This window comes from Papio anubis, chromosome 6 (assembly GCF_008728515.1).
Source record: "Papio anubis isolate 15944 chromosome 6, Panubis1.0, whole genome shotgun sequence".
Classification (NCBI taxonomy): Eukaryota; Metazoa; Chordata; class Mammalia; order Primates; family Cercopithecidae; genus Papio; species Papio anubis.
The window spans coordinates 46,053,427-46,073,994 of record NC_044981.1 but is presented as its reverse complement, the minus strand read 5'-3'; the positions used below and the strand labels follow the sequence as shown (position 1 = coordinate 46,073,994).

General features: G+C 37.4%; 1 pseudogene; it reads left to right on the top strand.

The window, feature by feature from the left end:
- The first annotated feature begins 3,346 nt into the window (after positions 1-3,346).
- On the top strand, positions 3,347-5,010 carry LOC110743009 (annotated as a pseudogene).
- Positions 5,011-20,568: the final 15,558 nt, after the last annotated feature.

Below are 20,568 nucleotides of genomic sequence, written 5' to 3'. Positions count from 1 at the left end.
AAAGTGATATTTTCCAGTAGCCTTCTATGAACCCTAAGCCAATCTTCAAAAAGAAATATCCCTTGACTAATCCCCATTCAAGAATGAGACCCTACTCTTCCAGGAGCACAATTCTTCCCTTGCCCTGTATGTATGGGGCCTTACTCTTTCAAATTTCCAAGAACTTGACCTTGAGCCCAAGTCCCATTTCTATATTTCACCTTATCCCAAACTTTCTGGGGACTCCAAAGAAAAACAACACACCTAAGGTCCTGCTATGATGTTCTAGAGTTCCTGACGTAGCAATGTAAACCTAGCCTCTCAACTGTTCAAGGCTCTCTGTAATGCAGATATAAACTGGACTCCTAGAAGTTTGTGGCTATTGTGCGTTGATGATTGTAGGAAATTGAGAAGGCAAATACTTGGAGTGGAAAAAACCCTAATATCTAGTGAGTTCCCTAACAGATAGGAATGAATTGTTTGTTCATTATTGAAATTAGAGGTCCAATCACATTTTAAAAATCTTGCAAAAATGGCTGGGCACAGTGGCTTGCACCTGTAATCCCAGCTACTTGGGAGATTGAGGTGGGAGGATTGCTTCAGGCCAGAAGTTCAAGACCAGCCTGGGCAGCACGGTGAAACTCCCATCCCAGAATTTGCTGAAATGGTGACAATGTGTTCTAGGTACTTGGAGGTTATTTATACTATCATCTTTACTTTTACATACGTTCAAAAATGTCTAGAATAAAAAATGTTCAAGTGCAAATACAGATCTAAATTGTTTACCTACCTTAGTAAACTCCATGTCTAAGAACCTATCATGAGGGAACAATATAAAATTTTATTAGTTCATTTTCAGGCGGCTGATAAAGACATACCCGAGACTGGGCAATTTACAAAAGAAAGAGGTTTATTGAAATCACAATTCCATGTGGCTGGGGAGGCCTCACAATCATGGTGGAAGGTGAAAGGCACGTCTCACATGGCAGCAGACTAGAGAAGAGGGCTTGTGCAGGGAATTCCCCTTTTTAGAACCATCAGATCACATGAGACTTATTCACTATCACAAGAATAGCACAGGAAAGACCTGCCCCCACGATTCAATTACTTCTGACTGTGTACCTCCCATAACACGTGGGAATTCAAGATGAGATTTGGGTGAGGACACAGCCAAACCATATCAAAAATATATAAAATATTATGCTAAGTATGTTCATCATAGCATTACTTTAAATCATAAAATGTTAGCAAGAAATCTAACTGGATTCATCCATAGCATTAAAATATGTAGTAGAATAATATTTACTGACATAAGGAAAGGTTTGATTTTTTATTTTATTGCCAAATTTAAATGAATCAGATAATAAAAATTATATATAAGATTTCACTTAGTGAAAAACAAAATATGTATACAATATATTATATAATTATGTAATGTATTATAATGTATATTCTTTATTATATATTGTATTATATGTTTATATATAATACATAATTTTATATAATTTATATATTGAATTTTAAATATATATATATAGTTTTAGACAACAACGTATATATTTAGTCAACCTCATATATCCAGTTTTAGTCAGTTGGAAGTCAGAAAGCAGGGTGCCACCATGGTCAGGTTCCACGAGGGCCCTCTTCCTGGCTGGCAGATGGCTGCCTTTTTACCACGTCCTAACATGTTGGGGAGACAGAGACAGCAAGTTGTCTGGTGTCTCTTCTTATAAGGGCACTAATCCCCTCATGAAGGGCCCTCCCTTCATAACCTAGTTACCTCCCAAAGGCTCATCTCTAAATACATCACATTGTGGGCTGGTGCTTCCACATATGAATTTTGCAGACACAAACATTCAGTCCATAGCATGTATCAATATTAAAATAATTATCTCTGGAAGATATATTCTTTTGATATTTCTGGGTCTTCTATGTTTACTACAAGAAATGTACATTTTTTTTTATGTAATCAAGGGGAATAAATCCACAATAAATGCCCATTTCTATGGCTTGGAAAGGCTTCTGCTTTCACTTATAATAAGAACCAATTCTCCCACTGAGAATAACTTCAAAAGTTTGTAAAATACAGAAAAACAATTTAAATGAAGCTATCAAAATGGCACCAAGGCAGACAGGTTTGAGAGGCTAAGATCATGGAAAGAAAACTCAGAAGTGATTCTGACATTTTTCAATGCTTTCCCCTTCAACACATTTGCTAATTCATAAGTAATGTGGACAGAAATGCTTAGAAGCTGAGCAAAAACTGGAGAGGTGGAGAAAATTTTCTGCAGTCTTAGCAACTATAAAGACACACTTGGAGTTTAGGGCTGCCAACAAAGTTAGGACTTGAAAGTTCAAGATCTTGTCCAGAAAGGAAGTTTGGAAAAGTGAACTTGGTACCTAGAGTCAACAATAAGTACCTGCTAAGAGGCCAAAAATCTAAGCAAGGCAATTAGAAATTTCACTGTGCTGAGCAGAGAAGACATAGAGTTAAGTGTCTGCTTATTTGGAAGAATACTGATAAGGTACTTAAGACTTCTTGAAGAACTGCACCCTAGAAATTAAAGTGAAGTGGAACTAGATCAGGTCTTTAAACAGACAGAAGTCAGGCTTAGAAACCAATTAAGTCCTGGTTGAAGTAAGGTCATCTGCTGTTCTCTGGCGGAATAGAATCATGCAGAGCCTATACATTATTTCATACATTATGTCTGATAGTCAATCAAAACCTACCAGGCATATGTATCAAGAGAAAAGAACAAGATAGAGAACCGTTGTTAAGAATAGACTCATAAGGATGCAGGTATTAACGTTAATAAACAGGGCATTTAAAATAAACTATGATTTATATGCTCAAAATTCTACAACAGGATAAAGAATTTCATCAACTAGAGTTAATAAGAAGAAGTATAAAATGGGAATGGGAACTCTAAAACTGAAAAATTCAATAACTAAAAAAATGCAATAAGTACATTAAATAGCAAATTAGACACATTTGAAGAGAAAATCAGTGACCTATAATTTCAGTACATAAAACGTATCCAGGTCTAAGATTAATACATATATTTGTGGTCCCAGAAAAGGACAAAAGAGAAAACAGGCAAAAGCAATTTTTGAAGGTTTTCAAAAATAATGAAATATATCAAACCACAAACTCAAGACTCATTATGAACTCCAATAATATCAAAGAAATCAATTTCTAGGCATATCATAGGAAAACCAAAGACAAGGAGAAAATCTTTAAAGGAGATAGAGGGGGGAAAAAAAGACACCTTACTTTCAAAGCAGCAAGAAAGTGATAACGATACTTGCTGTCTCAACAGAAACAATGAAAGCTAGAAAGTAAAGTTTTGTCTTCAAAGTGATGAAATAAAATATTTTCTAACCTAAAATTCTATTCAAAATAAAAATATACTCATAAATGAAAACAAAGGTTTTTTAAAATAATAACAATAATAGTTTCTTGCCAGTAGAATTGCATGAATATAGATACTGAAAGGCATTCTTTAAGAAGGAATATAATTACAGAGAAGGAATATAATTATACAGACATTGAACAGTAAAGAGCAATGGAAAAGGTAAATATGTGGTTAAAGCTAAATAAATTTTGTCTTATAAAACAATAATAAAAATGCCTAGTTGACTTTAAAATACCTAGAGTATCTCTATGTTGTCTCAGTTGCTGACATGCCATCCAGAGTGAGAAAGACCCAGAAACTTTGGGGCCACATGAGCCACAGCCACAGCCTCATCAGCAAACACCAGAAGCACTTGGAAGGCAGTAGAATGCTGGTGGCATGCATCACCACAGGATCAACTTTGACAAATATCACCCGGGCTACTTTGGGAAAGTTGGTATGAGGATTACTACTTAGAGAGGAACCAGAGCTCCTGCTCAACTGCCAATCACAATGAATTGTGGACTTTGGTCAGTGAGCAGACACAGGTGAATGCTGCTAAAAACAAGACTGGGGCTCTCCTACCATTGATGTCATATGATCAGACTACTACAAAGTTCTGGGAAAGGGAACGCTCCCAAAGCAGCCTGTCATTGTGAAGGCCAGATTCTTCAGAAGAAGAGCTGAGGAGAGGATTAAAGGGTGTTGGAGTGGGCCGGTGGTGTGAAGCCACATGGAGGGAGGTTTGTTAAATTCTAACAACTGCTACAAAAAAAAATAAAAATAACAAAACAAAAATATATAGAACATTAAGATATGACAAAAAGGGCAACCAACAAAAGACAAAAGGGAGGTGATGAAGTTAAAGCATCCCAAGGTACTAACATTATTCAGGAAGTGGCAGAAATAGTGACTTATGGTGAACTGTAATAAGTCAAAGATGAATATTTTAATCTCTAAGAAAATGATAAAAGAAGGTATATAAGATCATTGAAGGGCTAAATGATATAATAAAATTGATTTTTTTTATTATAAAGTAGATGAGACAGATATAAAACAAATAGAAAAAGAAATGTAAACCCAAATATTTCAATGATGACACTAAATGTAAAATGTTTCATATCATAATTAAATGAGAAACACTGTAAGACCGGGGGGAAAAAATATGCTCCTTTCAAAAGCACCCCCCACCCCACACCTTAAATATAAGGACACATAGAGGTTGATGGAAAAAAGTATACAATCAGTGAGGTGTTGAAGCAGACTCACACTAGCTCATGAGCATCAATGATCAAATTTTTGGAAATATTGTGAGCCAATTAATGTCATGCTAGAAGCTTGAAATCAGTGCTGGTAAGAGTAGCTACATGATGGAAGGTGACAAATGCCACAAATCAGTGCTTCCCAAGCTTGGAAAGATAACTGTTAAAAATGTACAACATACATTGTTATATAATGGAAACAAAACCAAAAGAAAACAGATATAGTTATTTTAATATGAGTCAAAGTAGACATAGACTAGTACTAGATATCAAGAGGGACATTTTAGAATGCTAAGAAGGCAATACACTGGCCAGGCATGGTGGCTCATGCCTGTAATCACAGCACTTTAAGAGGCCAAAGTTGGGGGATTCCTTGAGGCCAGGAGTTCAAGACCAGTCTGGCCAACATGGCTAAACCCTGTCTCTACTAAAAATACAAAATTTAGCAGGGCAATCACTTGAACCTGGGAGGTGGAGGTTGCAGTGAGCCAAGATCGCGCCACTGAACTCCAGCTTGGGCGACAGAGCTAGACTTTGTCTCAAAAAACAAAACAAAACAAAAAACAGGCAATACGCCAGGAAGATATAACAATTCTCAAAATGTCCATGCCCACTAACATAGCTTCAAATATATAAAGTTGATAGGATTAAAGAGAGGAATAGTTTCCCAATCATAGTAGGAGATCTTAGCACACCTTTCTATTTTTAATAAAACAAAGGAAAAAATTAATGAGGATATACAACTGTGCCATTCAATATGAAAGCCACTAGGCAAAGGGGACTATTAAGCACTTAAAATGTGGCTAATGCAAATCGAGAATGGAATTTTTTATTTTATATATAATCTTAATTAATTTAGTTTACATTTTTAAAACTGAAGCACTGTAAATTTTTTTATTGTTAAGCACAATCTTGTTTTTTTGGTAGGGCTTCATTTCACTTTCATGATTGAGGACTAAACTCTAATTTTTTTTTTTAAATCTTGCCCAAATTCTTGTCTAAGGGGTCTGAGGAGTCATGCCCTACAAACCATAAATTATCATCAGATGAGGTTATTTAACCCTGTATATCATGACTTACTTTCCAATCTGACTCCAGCATAACAGGGAAGATGCAGAAATGAGTAGAGATGCAAAAATTAGTACTATAACCAATACAATAACATTTTTTTTTTTTTGATATGGAATCTCCCTTCGTCGCCCAGGCTGGAGTGCAGGGGCACGATCTCAGCTCACTGCAACCTCTGCCTCCTGCTTTCAGGCAATTCTCTGCCTCAGCCTCCCAAGTAGCTGGGATTACAGGCGTCTGCCACCACACCCAGCTACTTTTTGTATTTTTAGGAGAGACAGGGTTTCACCATCTTGGCCAGGCTGGTCGTGAGCTCCTGACCTCATGATCTACCCGCCTTAGACTACCAAAGCTGATACAATAACTTTTTAAGAAGACTGAACATAAGGATGCTGCAAATTCTACAATGAATGGTAATTTTACTTTTCTGTGACAAAACAAAGCAAAAAAAGCTGTTCGTTGTGTAAAAATATTTTTAAGGATTAAAGTGAAGAATATTATTACATTTTTATCATTATGTAAGTAGTCAAAGGAAAATTGGCAACACTGTCCGCCTGAAATCAGAATGCAATGTCCAATTTTAAAAAGTTAAACAATATATAACAAGATCCAGCCTTATAACTTAGTCCATCTATAAAACAGCTTGGATTTTGCAGAAAATAGAAAAACATTTTGAGAAAGTAAATTCTAATTTTAGAAATGGAAATGTTGTTAGAAAGTTCTGAGGAAAGTAAAAAAAGAAGGTATTTTACATTCAATAATCTTCTAAATATCTTTGGTTGAGCCACTAAACCATTGATCGTAGATAACAAAACTTTTCTAAAAACATCAAAGATTAATTGACAGAAAATTTGAAAAATTGCAAGTACTTTTCTTTAGCTTTACTTGAGTCATATAGGGTCAAACAGACCCTGCTGAATTAATATTCAGAGTATACAGTGTCTTGGATGTTCCAATTGCCAAAAAACAACAAAAAAAGGTGTACATTTGCAACCTAAAATTTAAATTTTTGGCATGGATATTCTTTAATTTTTTATATCTGTCAAAGAAGAATTTCCACTAGATACAAAAAAAATAGTTTCTATCACAACAGATGGTGCTTCAGTTATTTTAAATCAAAACTCTGGATTTACTAGAATTTTAAACCACAGACTCAAGTTTTCCTCCTACTTCATTCCAATATGTGCTACATATTGAAAATATTTGTGCTCATCATTCTGAAACAGTCTCTATGAAGAGTGTCAAGCATACTGCAAAATTATTCAGTATGTAAACATAAATGTTATGAATCATCCATTTGTGGAACAATTAAAAGAAATAAAAGACAGTGAAGGTAATTGTCTTATGTTCTTTGCCAATTGTTGTTGGTTGAGTTGTGGAAAAGTTTTACAAATATTTATTGCAATGTTAAGTCCAATTCTAGAAAATTTTGAAACTAAAGGAATGTCTGTCAGATATTAAATAATCAAAGAAAAAAAACCAGTAGTTTGATTTGTGTTTCCTGACTGGCATCACACTGCACATGAAGGAGCTAAATTTTCAAGTTCCAAGGAAAGAAAAAGCTATTGTAACCTACCTAGACAAGTATGTGAATTTATATTGACAGGGAATATTTTATATTACAATCAATAATGATGTTGTTTTTACATTTTCATAACAATAATCAATATATAGAAGATTTTAGTTGTAATTGAAAATATGTAAATTGGTAACAAACACTACAGGAAATTTGAGTAAGGCTTTCTCGATACTGATGAATTTTAAGTTGCTTCCAATTTTCATAATACCCTTTTGAAATTGACATTAATTTGTACATGGTAGTTTGTGTAGCTACTATTATGAGTTATTTTTGTACTTATTTTTATTTTAATTTTACAAATACCCTTAGAACAAGAATATTCTCTCTTGTCCTTCAGTTTTGTTTTTAATTATTTAAAGCATAAGTTCTTTGACCAGGCTTTGTTTCTACCTTGTGAAATGGTAACTCATATATTTTACAGGATTCTATTACAATAAATTCTATTTTATGATACAATGTAAAAAATTTTGTAAATGTACTTAACTTGTATAGATGACTTTTTTTTTTTTTTTTTTTTGAGACAGAGTCTCACTCTGTCCCTCAGGCTGGAGTGCAGTGGTATGATCTCTGCTCACTGCAACCTCTGCCTCCCATGTTCAATTGATTCTCCTGCCTCAGCCTCCCGAGTAGCTGGGACTACAGGCACACCCAACTAATTTTTTGTACTTTTAGTAGAGACGGGGTTTCACTTAGCCAACTTAGCCAGGTTGTTCTCGATCTCCTGACCTCGTGATCCAACTGCCTCGGCCTCCCAAAGCGCTGGGATTACAGGCATGAGCCACCTCTCCTGGCCAACTTTTGAAAATGATATGCTTTCCCTTCAAAGTCAAATCAAGTTTTCTAAAACAGATAAATCTATTTTCTCAATGTGGATGCGAATTTTTTTAAAGGACTTTTTTGCCACTTGATTAGGGTACTAAAAACATTTAAGACTGGTTGAAACAACCTGGATATGTGAGTCTGTGAATCTCTTTCAACAGTAAATTTTATGAGATCTAAACACAGGCCAAAATTTAGTACCTGCCATTGCACTCCAGCCTGGGCAACAAGAGCGAAGTTCCGTCTCAAAAAAAAAAAAATTAGTACCTGCATTGAGATGTGCTGTATATATAAATTGCGTATCAGATATTGAAGGCTAAATATGAAAAAAAAAAATTCATTAATGATTTTATACTAACCACACTTTGAAATGAAAATGATTTGGATGTATTGTGTTAAATAAATATATGACAAATTAATTTTACTTAATTTTTACTTTATAATGTGGGCTACTAGACAATTTTAAAATAAGAATTACATATGTAATTCTCTTGTTGTCCAGGCTGGAGCGCAATGGCGCAATCTCAGCTCACCGCAACCTCCGCCTCCCGGGTTCAAGCGATTTTCCCGCCTCAGCCTCCTGAGAATCCCCTCCCAGGAATTCTCAAGCGTTATCTTTCTGTTGGATTATACTAATATAGAAGATCTGAACAGCAAGAATGATTGAAATGACCTAAATAACATTTATAAAACACGGTACTCTACAACTACATAATATACATATTTTCACGTGCATATGGAACATTTATCAAAGTTTATCAATGCTGGTCCCTAAAGCTAGTTTTAATAATTTTCAAAGAACTGAAATTATTCAAAGTATGTTCTTGCCAATATAACACTCAAGCAAACAAAAATATGTCAGCTGAATTTATCTTATACAATGGTTGAAATGTCAAGTGTGACGAATATAGAGCTACATATAAAAAATAAATATTACATAAAATCATAGCATTCAATAATATAGAGACCTACACATGTGTTAATAGTATATGTTTTAAAAATAAATAGGCCGGGCGTTGTGGCTCACACCTTTAATCCCAGCACTTTGGGAGGCCGAGCCGGTCGGATCACCTGAGGTCGGGATTTCGAGACCAGCCTGACTAACATGGAGAAACCCCATCTCTACTAAAAATACAAAATTAGCCAGACGTGGTGGTGCGTGCCTGTATTCCCAGCTACTCAGGAGGCTGAGGCAGGAGAATCGCTTGAACCCGGGAGGCGGAGTTTGCGGTAAGCTGAGATTGCACCATTGCACTCTAGCCTGGACAACAAGGGCGAAACTCCGTCTCTAAATAAATAAATAGATACTATGTGAAAGGACCTTAGGTTATTTTAGATATTATTATCAATAAAATGGTTAAAGACTATTTTTAAACATGCTTTTTATTCGTTTAGAAAATGAGGTCTCATCCTAGTAGTATTTCTGAATAACAAAAAAATAGACACTGTAGCTTGATGAGTAACAATGTAATTTGAACTTTCCAGTGAGACCTTTTTTAAGACTCAGCTTAATTTTTTATTCACAATGGTGGGAATTCTGTGTCGCGGTATTTACCCACAAAACCCGGAACTTCCCACCACAGGAATATAATAATGGGATTTACTTTGTAAGAAGCCATTATCAAATTAACAATTATGATTCGTAAATAGATAAAATATACTTTTTCTCAATTTCCAGGACAATTAGTGGATGGTCAAAAGGGATTTCTTTTCTTTTCCTTTTTCTTTTTTTAAAATAAAATAAAATAGAAGCTACTTTTAGGAGAAAAAAAAATGAACCATTCAGGTTATTTGGGTTCAATACATGTAGAAACAAGATAGAAAACAAGCCATTATAGAAAATGGCACTCTGCTTTATATTTGCACGTTCAGTACTTGTTTCGCAAAGACTAAGAATGTGTGAATATTGTCCACCAGTTGGCTGATTTAGAAGAACTGTGCTCTAAAAGTCCCTAGTAGCCTAAACTTTTAATTGGACACTAAAAAAAAAAAAATCACTTGCAGTAATCAGAAAGTTCAATATTAGAAGTAAAAAGGATAATAAGCAAGAAGACCTCAAAAAGCTATATTTATTTAAGGAGTAAAGACTAAATTGGCTTGCTAGGGAGGGTAAAGTGAATTACTTGTAAACTCTTCCACACAGTACTACACTCCCATTAAACATGTTGGAAGAGAGTCTTTGTAGGAAGAACCACAGAACACTTTTCTTCTCTCCAAAGGAGGTTGGCTCCCCAAAACTACAGGATGGTGAAGAACGTAGATTCCTCAGTTTTCTAAATTTCCCTCTGTCTGACTTTACTGTTTTACCAATATTTGTTCTAGTCTTAATTTTTTTTATTGTCTTCTTCCTTTAAGCAGTCTCAAATCCTTTGTGGAATAGCACAGCCATTCATGAAGAAAAACAATTTTAAAAAGGTTAAAAAATATTACCTTTTCTACCTTCTTCATTGTCAAGATCCTGAAATATTACCTGTTAGCTATGTTTCTCAATCGATCCTTCTTAATTTCCTTTCTTCTTACCTAGGTTGCTGGGATGGCTTGTGTCTTCATATGTAATGACCAAAATGTCCTACAAGTTAATGAATATGGTTATCCTCAACCTAATGGCTGGTACCTCCTCTCAGATTCATTGATTTTTTTTTTTTTTTTAGTTCACGAAAGTAGGAGGCCTACTTAAAAGCTATGGAGAACATTGTCTAGCTACTGGCTTCCTGTACTGGCAGAGTGTAAGCACAGTGGCCTGTAGGCCAGCATATCTCTTGCTTGTCACGGCCACTGAGATCTGGAGTTGGGGGCAGAGGTGAGCATTAGGCCAGAGCTCAGTGAATAAGCGATCATCACAGGTAGACTGATGGAACTGGGAATCATATGCAGAAGAGTTAACAAAGCATGGAATAATGAGGCTAATATAAATAGTATGAAATAGTTTTAGAAAGAATTGCCCAATTCACAGATCTGCAGAGTCAAATGTAAAACTTAATCATTTCACCTCGTTCAAAGCACTAGTGATCTTTATTCATGTATTTGCTCTGAAACATACTTACTTAAATTCATGGCCAAGTATTAATTTTTGTCTTTGATGCTCTGAGGTGATGGGAGTAGGTTGACTGTCCTTATTAAAATCTCCATAAGGTTTTCTAAAGGATGCTCCATAGAGTGCATACAGACAATGGACTCACACTTTCCCAGAGGTAGCTAATGGCATGAAAAGTACTTGCTGTTCCTGACACATCGAGCCCATTAAAATCTGATTTCAAAATCTAAAATAGATTTCTTCTAGAAGTTTAAATGTAAACAAATCTTGAAAGCTATATGATTTATAAAGATAAATGTGCTGAAATCTATATATTGAGTCTAACAGCCACTTATGGTGTCGCTGAAGCCTTGCAAGGAAGCAGCATGCCTGGACTCCCTCCCACAACATTACTGACATGAATACAGGCTATTTCTATAACAATAATGACATTATACAATTAGCAGCTGACTTTTTCAAGTCAGAGACTTGTTATACCTTATGGGTATTGATAGCATTAGTTTTTAAATAGAAGATAATTTAACCAAAAACAAATAAACAACAAAAAGTACAATGAACTTGGAAGTCAGACAGACCTGTCACCTTTCAGCCACTTGACTTTGGAGAAGTTTCATGACCTCACTGGGCCTCGGTTTCCTCAGCACCTGATCAATAAACACGTTTCCATCTGCTTTATTTCTTCAACCATAAAAAAAATACTGATGAAACTTTTCTGAACTAGCAAGTCATGAAGATAGGATACAAAGTCAAATTATGTTTTTTCTGTTGTAGTCAGCTGAAAAATGGCTTCCCAAGTATGTCCATTTCCTAATTCCCAGGTCCTGTAAATATATTACCTTACATGGCAAAAGAGACTTTGTAGATGCCATTCAATTAAGGATATTGAGATGGGAAGAGTATCCTGAATTATCCAGGTAAAACCAATGTAATCACAAGGCTCTTTAAAAGATAGAGACAGGCAGGTCAGAAAGAGAAGAAGATGTCCTGATGGAAGGAGAGATTAAAGAGCAAGAGAGAGATTTGAAGATGCTATACTGCTGACTTTGCAGATGAAGGAAGGGACCACCAGCCAAGGAATGCAAGTAGTTTCCAGATACTGGAAAAAACAAGGAAGCCATTCTCCCCTAAAGCATCTGGAAGGAATGGAGCCCTGCTAACGTCTTGATTTTAGGACTTCTGACATCCAAAGTGTAAGATAATACATTTGCGTTGATTCAAGCTACTAAGTTTGTGGTAATTTTTTACAGCAGCAATACATCTTTCAACACTGATTCCACTCTAACAATTCCATAGTGGATGATGTGGCATTCTGCCCAGCTAGTGGTAAGTTCCTTGGGAAAAATTGCAACATTTGTCAACAGACTGAAAATGTGTTCATCATTTGACCCAGTCATACCACTTCTAGGACTCAATTACAAATAAACAATGATAAACTTGTCCAGTGCTCATCCTGTTACTATTTGTAACAACAAAACATGAAAATAGCTTAACTATCCACTGATAAGGGTGTGGCTGCATAAATTATGCAGCATGTAAATTATGTATGAAACATTATCAATTTATACATGCAATACATCCTCAATTGCATTTTTTAGTGCCTGGATAAGAATAAAATGACAATTAATAGAAAATATAACAAAACGTATAAAGAGGTTATCCTCTAGATGGTGAGTAATTTTTATTTTTCTAACCAATATCTTTGTGTATTTCCCAAATTTCTATAAAGATATATATGATTCTACATATGATTCAATTATTAAAAAGAAGTGTTACACTATGTTGGTAACTCATGCCACAGTTCAGTATGAAAATGGATTATTAATAAGAGACTCCTGACATAACAGAAAACCACCAATCTAAAAAAAAGAAAAAAAAATAATCTGCACATTTAAAAATTTCAACATATTTTTTAAGTACGGCAATATCTAATTAATCAAGCAAAAATATGTTGCACATATGTAACTTTTCTGGATATTTGAAGCCATTCATTCCCTTTAATTCTCACCATTTCAGAGATCTTAATACTATTATGGTGAAAAATTTTGAATCGTATGTTATATATGTCTTTCTTTCTTTTTTTTTTTTTTTTTTTTTTTTTTTATTTTCTTGTCACCCAGGCTGGAGTACAATGGTACTATCTCAGTTCACTGCAACCTCCACCTCCCAGGTTCAAATGATTCTCCTGCCTCAGCCTCCGGAGTAGCTGGGATTACAGGTGCCCGCTACCACGTCCGGCTAATTTTCTGTATTTTTAGGAGAGACAGGGTTTCACCATGTTGGGTAGACAGGTCTCGAACTCCTGACCACAGGTGATCCACCTGCCTCAGCCTCCCAAGGTGCTTTCACCCGCCTCAGCCTCCCAAAGTGCTGGGATTACAGGCATGAGCCACAGCGCCCGGCCTCATGTGTTATATATTTCTACCCATCATTAGAGCAGGAGTCAACATACATGATTTGTAGGATCATTTGATACTGGGTGCACCACTTAAGATGTGTGTATTTCCAATTCCTTACCTATGAACTGGAAATAAAAATTCATACTCTGGCTACCACACAGTGTTTGGGGGGTCAAATGAGATAATATGTGTTTTAAAACCTTCAAAACTGGAAAGTACTATACAAAAATAAGAAATGTAAATTGTTTTTGTATTCTAGGAAATTCAGAGCTATTGTTGTAAACATCAATATTTGTTGGATGCTGCATTAAATGATGCCACGTGAGTTGTCTAAATATTCAGTGCTAATTGTTCCTCATTTCATAGGCCAATGTCCCATGTTCTTGTGAATTAAGTCTTCTTTTTAGAATCTATGCCATGATTATTTCTTAAAACGCATAAGAATGAATGGGGGAGAGACTCTGAGTATACAGGACTAAAATGTATATGTATATGTGTGTGTCTATGCTGTTTATATATATACAGGCAAACAGATATATGCACCTTCTTTTTTGCTTATCCATGTTTTAATTGTATTTAAAAAGCAGCAGTTCTCTTTCCTTTTAAAAAAATCCACTCTAGTTTTCATCTAGTTAAGACTTTGGCTATAAATCTTAAAATAACCTACCCTATATCCTCACGTCAGGAAAAATGCTCTAACTTCTAGTCCTGTGAGGCTTCTTCTTTCCCTGCCACCCAGATTCAATCCTCTAGCCCTTCTGTTTCTTCTATACACATGGAAGATAAAGGCCCCAATTCTGAGAAGAGAAGCTATGAGAAAAATGAAACAACCACTGACTCCTCAGGGTTATTTTATTTGCACTTTCTGAGTCATTTTGATTCACACAGGTAAGAGTCAGGGTTTAAATTAGACAATTTCTGGCTGGGAAAGTTATACTGTTCCCAAAATGGAACGTGGAGAAAGGAGGTGTGACAATAGTGTAAAATGACTCATCGTCAGCCACAATTAGACTCTCTCCATTGCCTGCCAAGTGCCCAACAGCCCTGGGCTCAGAGCCGCACAGTCTCTGTTAAAGGCCGCCTTGGCTTCTGGTAATCTTCCTCAGTTACTGAAAATTATCGATCCTGTTTCCACACATCTCAATGTTAATCGGCTTCTCCTGAAGTGTCCCCATGGACACCAGAGACCAGCTTGACCTGTTAAATAAGCAGAGTTGATTCCTATTAATATTTTTTCTCTTTTAAGTTGAAGAGTTAGACACCACCAACTGAGGCAACTTTTAATTTGTTCTTAAAATAGGACAATCATTTCTGTATGACCCACCCACATGAGTCCCTATCACTGATAGTGATTCAGCAGTATAACTGGTACCAAGAGAGATGGCGGGACAGGGCGAGCCTAGATGGAAAGAAAAAATCGCACAAGAGGTAAAATCATATGGACATATGGGCTTTAGAATCAAAGAATTCAAATCCTTGAGCTATCACTTCTCAGCTATTTGCAATTATCAACAAATTGAAATATAAAATATAGATACTCAATTCTCAAAATAGTCCTCTTAAGAATGCAAAGAAAACTTTCATCATGGGATGCTGGCATTTCTGGTTGCAGCATATATGTAATCTGCATTTAAAAAGTAATAAATTTAAAAATCCAAGGTGTCTACAAGAAAACAATACAAGGGAACAAATCAATCTCTATGTTTGCGGTTTTGGTTTTGGCTTTTGATTTGCTAATGCCTTATGAAAATCAAATTCTAGCTCAACAGAAGATAGATTTCAACAACTTCCACCATAGTCTGTGTTCCTTGGGACAGCACTGGCTTTATATCTAATACTTTCCACTGTTTTTTAACTGAGTCTGCTTGAAGAACACACACTGTGTTTCACTGCCTTGTTGCATGTCCTGTGGCACCCTGAACAGTGTTAGGCCCATAGTAGATATGCAATGAATATCAATTTACTGAAAGAACTCACGATTCTATCATCCTCAGTGCCTCTGAATGCTTCCTATGACAGTAATGCAAATGTTTGTCTTTTTCTGCAGATACCGTCAGTTAGGTTTGCCCTTTCTAAGGGAACTCAACTGTTTCCTGGAGTGCTGCTATTTGAATTTCATACATTTCTGTTGTGGAAACAAGATGATGCCCTCAACCCCCATTATTCTGAATAAAGACAGGTGCAACCAACCTGCTTCTCCAGAGATCTCCCAAGACTTCAATAATGGGGTCGAAGGAAACAGACACCCTTGGGGTAACCCCCACTGCCCCACAGAGGAAGAGAGAACTGGTATACTTGCTCTAAGAACACACCTCCCATTAACCTACAACTCTACCTACCTCCAGCATCAGTGTAAAGAGGGGCCTCTAGAAACTCGCCCTCTCTGGCCCCCTCTAGTCAGAGCCTCACCCCACTCTCTCCTTTGGATCCACCTTATTCACTTTATTCCTGTTTATGAAAACCACCTCAAAAGCCCCAAACTGCAAAGCCACCCCTCATCTCCCACATTGTAAGGGTCTGCTCACCCCCATTCTGCCCATCTCTTCCACATTTCCCCCAATCCTGAGATCCTTCCATTGTGCTATTTGGATTCCTAGCAAATCACAGAGGACAAATCCCCCTTATTGTCCTCTCTTCTCTGAATGTTCTCTCATTTTCTTGTTGTTCAAACAGAAATCAGGTCCACAGGAGTCTTTCCACCCCACTAACACCCATGATTCATTGATTCTTAAATCTCGTTGCTGTCCACTGCTCCTGCCCTTCTTGATGGTTTCACTCCCCTCCTTACGCAGCTGAAACTCCATAGTTAATCCTTTGCATATACCCTTTTGCCCTTAACCCTTTCTCATTTGCTCCCACTTCCTTGGCAAACCACAAACTTGGCTAAATCCAACATTTCATTCCCTGAAGCCCACTCTAGCAGTGGTTGGTTTTCCCCCAGACCTGGAAGGGAGTAAGTGTCCTCCTTGCCTGCCCACAACCTCCATTGCTGCTTTTGGGCTGTTCTCTTTCCTTCAATTCTGAATTTCACTGTAGCTGTCATCTGCTGCCCCCAAGCCCTGCCTCCTTATTTTCCACGGGAACTCTTGGTTCACTGTCACTTCGTACTATTTTGGTGCTAATCCTTAGTCATTTCAATATACATGTAATTGCGACTTCTAATGCCTGGACTACCCCATGGTCAGACTCTAAGACCTCATCATTACCATCCTTTACAGAGCTGCACACTCTTCACAGTCTCAGGTGTGCACATCCCACTCTCTGCCAGCTGCCTCCTAACTGCAACTCACTCCCTCTAATACCTATGCCAACTGTCTTTCCACCACACTCACACCCAGTATTCATTGATTCTTAAATCCCTTTACTGTTCACTGTTCCTTAGCCCCTTGATGGTTTCACTCCCCTCTTTACACAGCTGAAACTCCATAGTCAACCTTCGCATGCACCCTTTATGCCCTTATCCTCTCTCATTTGCTCCCACTTCCTTGGCAAACCACAAACTTGGTTAAATCCAAATCAGCACATTTTCTGCATACAATCTCTTTAAATTTGTGACCACTAAATCAAGTGGCCTCTTTATGGTGCCCAGCAGTCATAAGAGACCCCACTTTCCAAAATGACTATTCCACACATTCTCTTCCCCTCTCAAATTCCACACTTCCTCCCCCATTCTTATTCTCAGCCAATGATCTTTCTTTCTATTTCTCTGAGAAAATAGAAGCAAACGGAAGAGAACTTCTACAGGCTCCCACCATCACTGCTTCCCACCACCAGCATCTATATTCAATGACTCTGGGTTTCTACCTGTTAACCAGAGCTGATCCTCTGAAAGCCAGCCTTGACCCCTGGGTACTAGATCATAGCTATGGGAAGTTTTACATTGCAACTCATTAATTTTTCCTAGCTGCGAGGAGCTTCTAAAATAATTTGAAAAGGACATTTCATAACAGTTTGTCAGTACAGGAGATTTTGCTATTATTAATATACACAACAGATCACAGTGAAGGAAAGACTTGACTTGGGTGGCCATTACAGCTAACTCTGGGCAGCTGTGAAGTAACGGAAAAAACACCAGTTAGGTGTTTCAATGCTAGTGCTTTTAAAGTGACCTTGGGAAATAATTCCAGAGTTATAACAAACTGAGTTTGAATCATAATTCTGCTACCAACTGGCTTTGCTATTTGGACAAGTTATGAAATAGCAAAGGCCTTTAGTTTCCTGTACATAACAGCACTGCCTCATATGTTGTACTGAGGTCTAAGTGCATAGAATCACATAAAATGTTCGTTTTTAAATTTATTTTCAAGATGGAGTCTCACTCTGCTGCCCAGGCTGGAGTGCAGTGGCTCTATCTCAGCTCATTGCAAGCTCCACCTCCTGGGTTCACGCCATTCTCCTGCCTCAGCCTCCCGAGTAGCTGGGACTACAGGCGCCCGCCACCACACTTGGCTAATTTTTTCTTTTTTTGTACTTTTAGTAGAGACGAGGTTTCACCATGTTAGCCAGGATGGTCTCGATCTGACCTCGTGATCCGCCCACCACAGCCTCCCAAAGTGCTGGGATTACAGGTGTGAGCCACCGCACCTGGCCTAAAATGTTCTTGAAATATATAATTTTCATGTTTAGTTTCTTCTTGATGTGTTCATTTTACACTGTTAAAAAGTAAAAACATTGTAATATCATTTCCATGCTGTGGAAGGAGGAAAAGTGACCAAACCCTGCCCCAGCCCCCAAGATGTCCATATCTGACTCCCCAGAGTCTGTGAATATGTTACCTTACCTGGGAAAGAGAGTTTGTAGATGTGATTAAGGATTTTGACATGGAGAAGTTATCCTTTATTATCTGGGTTGGCCCAGTGTCATTACAAGAATCCTTAAAAGTAGAAGCTGGTGTGGTGGCTCACTCCTGTAATCCCAGTACTTTGGGAGGCCTAGGTGAGCGGATCATGAGGTCAGGGGTTCAAGACCAGCCTGGCCAATATGGTGAAACCTCGTCTCTACTAAAAATATAAAAATTAGACAGGCATGGTGGTGAGTGTCTATAGTCCCAGCTACCCCGAGGCTGAGGCAGGAGAGCTGCTTGAACCCGGGAGTTGGAGGTTGCAGCGAGCCGAGATCATGCCACTGCACTCCAGCCTGGGCGACAGAGCAAGACTCTGTCTCAACAACAACAACAACAACAAAGTAGAAAAGGTACTCAGAAGAGTGAGGTAGAGGAAGATTGACTACAGAAAAGGAGGTCAAAATGACTCAGCGTGAGAAGGACTCAGTGCATCCTTGCTGGCTTTGAAGATGGCAGAGCAGTACCAAAACGTAGGCCGCCTCCGGAAGCCGGACAAGGCAAGCAAGTGTATGCTGCCCTGGAAGCTCCAGAAAGGAACACAGCCCAGCTGACATAGCCCTGCTGACACTTGGATTTTAGCCCAGGGAGATCCATTTTAAACTTTTGACCTCCAGAACTGTTATATAATAAATATGTGTTGCTTTAAGCCACTAAATTTGTGACAACTTTTTTATAGTGCTATAGGAAACTAATACGCTTATGTGTTCAGTACAACCTATGCCTCACCCCACCTTGCCCTGCTCCTAATGGTAACCACATTTACCACTTTCTGCTTTATTCTTCCTGTGGATATATTTTTAATAAACAAATACATATGTGGTTACTCTAGCTTTTTTCTTTCTTATGCAAAATATTCTATACTACATACAACAACTCTGCTCCTTGGATTTTTTTTTTTTTTTACTTAACAATGCACATTCTTGTTCTTTCTTTACCCTGCACAGTAGCCCCACCCATGACCCAAGTTTTTGCAATCAAAATGTCTCCAGACCCTGCTAAACATCCCTCCCGTTGAAAGCCACATTTGTAGATGGAATAAATACCTCAATCTAGGGAAACATCTTTATGGGCTGTGAGTACAGAAGAATTTCTTTAAACACAACTTCAAAAACACAAACATAAGGCAAATGTGGATCAATTTTATGACATCACTCAGGCAATTGTATTGAGAATTAAACAGTAAGGGGATAAGAGCTGAATCCAAAGGACCAACCAGGCAGTTCTTAAACTAATTTGGCGAATCCAAGGCCACACAGCAGGCAAACAGTAGAACCAGAATTCAAACCTGTAGTGTCTTATTTCATGCACACACTCTACCTCTGCTTCATACTTTTCTAGAGTGTCAACATAAGGAATATTGCAGGCTGGTAAAAGGCCTAAAAGAGTTAAGTTGGCTCAAGTACAATCAAGTTTCCTTAAAAATAGGTTATGTGATGAAGTTCAGGTTCTACATTTAGAGGCTTTATAAAGTTATACATGTTCTGAAAAATCCTGATGGAAAGATCTGGGGATAATGTGAAGTCTGTCTTTAATACCAGGAGGAACTCATGGCTGACGGGAGAATTGAACGTTTTCGATAAATAGCAGAAAATCAGAAGATGGAAGGGTAAAGCTGTGCTTTAGTAGTTGTGTCATATAAAAATTGCAAAAGAGAGGCAACTCTTGGGACCATCTGAAGAAGGCTCACAGATGTTGACCCTGTTCAAATGCCACAGCCTTCAACCGGCCTGTTCAGTGGATAGGGACGTTCGTGGTGCCTCAGCCAGAGGCCAGTATGGCCATTAGAAGAGGGGATTCACCATCCTTCATTCTGTCCTGTGCATGCTTCACTACCCTGCATTTTATTTTATTATGGTAACAAACACATATTATAAAATTTATTATCTTAACCATGTTTAAGTGTATAGTTCAGTAGTGTTAAGCACATTTACATTGTTCTGAAAGAGATCTCCACAACTTTTTCATCCTTTAGTGCTGGAACTATATATCCATTAAACAATTCCCTTTTCCCTCGTTCTCTGGTAACCACCATTCTATGAATCTAACTACTTTCTAGACCTCATATAAGTGATATTTTGCAGTGTTTGTGTTTTGCTATTGGCTCAATTTACTTAGGATAGTTTTCTCAAGTTTCATCTATGTTGCAGCATGTGACAGGTTTTCCTTGCTTTTCGGATCGAATAATATTCCATG